Source organism: Myotis davidii, unplaced genomic scaffold (assembly GCF_000327345.1).
Source record: "Myotis davidii unplaced genomic scaffold, ASM32734v1 scaffold233, whole genome shotgun sequence".
In the NCBI taxonomy this organism is placed as follows: domain Eukaryota; kingdom Metazoa; phylum Chordata; class Mammalia; order Chiroptera; family Vespertilionidae; genus Myotis; species Myotis davidii.
In genome coordinates this window covers 1,750,986-1,752,897 of record NW_006285917.1, presented here as the reverse complement: position 1 = coordinate 1,752,897, position 1,912 = coordinate 1,750,986, and the positions used below count along the sequence as shown (strand labels likewise).

Genomic DNA, 1,912 nt, shown 5'->3' with positions numbered 1-1,912 from the left:
GAAGAAAGAGTGAGTGGAGAGTAAGATGAGGCCAAAGTGATGGCACTGGAAGAGGGCCTGGAACCCACAGGGATGCTCCCAGGCCAGGGGCAGGCCATGAGGCTCCTTTCCTGCCCGGTAAAACAGACTATAAAATCTATTACCAAGTGCCACAGTGGCAATCACAGTTGATTTGCCCACGAAGCAAAAAGGGAATGACTGCTCTGGCCTTCATTCTTACCCAACACGCCCCCTCCTCCCACCCTCCCCAGTCACTGCCCCAAAAGGAGCTGCAGATAGGCAATGAGGGACTAGGACAGGAAGTGACACCAGCTTGGCCCCTAGCTCACCTTCCCTGTCCACCTCTTCACCTTATTCTCTAACACACTCAATGCCCAACCCACCTGCTGCTCCCCAGACACATCGTGCTTTTTGGTGCCCCCATGTCACTACACAGGCTGGGGCCCTGGCTGGCAGCTCTTTCTGTTCCTCCTTTGAAAGTCTCACCCTTCCTTTAAAATCCAACTCAAATGCCATCTGTTGTGAAGCTCCTCTAGTCCCCCAGGAAGAGTCAGCCACAGCTTGCTCCATGCACCATGTGATGAGTCACTGTGATGACTCATCACATGATAATCCAGGCCTGTCAAAGACAGTGACTTTGTCCCTCTATTGTCCTGTGGAAGGTACTCAGTAAATGTGTCATATAGACAAGAAATAGCAAAGGAGGGAATGCTAGGTATGCCAGACATGTGCCTTAGAGAGTAGGGAAGCCAATTGCTACACATTCAGAGAAGAGAGGGGTGGGAACCATTGATCTGAAAGAGATAAGAACCTAAGAGAGGAAATGAGGAAGCCCCAAACAATGAATGACCATCAATGATCCCAGTAAGGAAGAACTGGGAGGCACCTAAGAAATCAGCATGATGGCACCGAACATTCCCAACAAGCTCCATCCAGACTGGTCACATAGAGATATTGAACAGAGAAAAACAGAGCCAAAGATGAGCCAGGGAAATGCTGAAGCCAGTGAACAGGGCCTGGTAGATAAGCTTTAGGAAAGAACAAGAGAGGCAGAAGACCCAGACAAAGCCAACAACTCAACAGCTATGTCATTATTTGTTTTTTTCCATCAGGAGGAACAGTCATCAAATTGGACAGAGCAGGATGTTTTAGAACAGCGGTCGCCAACCTTTTGGACCTCATGGACCACCAATGGTCCATGGACCACCAGTTGGAAACCGCTGCTTTAGACGAAATGGAAACCCAAGACAAATACAGAGAATATGAGAAGCCTTGGCCTTGTTGGGGATCTCAAGGATCCACATCAGAGGAGCATATCCTAGGAGGCCATGGGGATTGCCAAGAGGATGCACACCCCCCGCAATCCTGGAGAACTAGGGACAGCAGGAAAGGTTCCAGAATCCAGAGTCCCAGACACAGCAAGTGTCTCATGTTCAAAAGGAAGAAATTTTGAAGGAACAGCAGCCTCCTGATCACCACACCCTCTGTCTGAGAAACAGCAGCTGTGTGTGAAACCTCCCCCCACCAGCCAGAGGAGCCACCACAACTGTGAACAGCACCCACCAGAGGAGCTGCTACCAACTGAGGAGCAGCTGCCCATACCACAACTGCCCGAGGAGCAACCCCAGCCCAAAGAGCCACTGCCACCCAAGGAGCAGCCACTGATCGACTCAACATCTAGATATGGTGGTACGATCAAACATGGGTAGACAAAGAAACCCCCAAAGGAAAGAAAAGGAGGACTCGCCAGAAAAGCAGCTAAGTGATACAGAGGCATGCAACATGACAGATAAAGAATTCAGATTAAGGGTCCTAGAGTGCATAAACCGAATGGAGGAAAAAATCAACAACTTATGCAAGAAGCAAGAAGAAACAGATGAAAAAATCAATAAATTATGTAAGAACCTAGAAG

At 49.1% G+C, this 1,912-nt stretch overlaps 1 protein-coding gene across 1 annotated transcript in view; it reads right to left on the bottom strand.

Annotated features, from left to right (window-relative positions):
- Positions 1–1,912, bottom strand: part of KRT79 (keratin 79, type II) — a 13,868-nt gene that overhangs the window by 3,347 nt on the left and 8,609 nt on the right. The gene's annotated exons all lie outside the window — the stretch shown is intronic.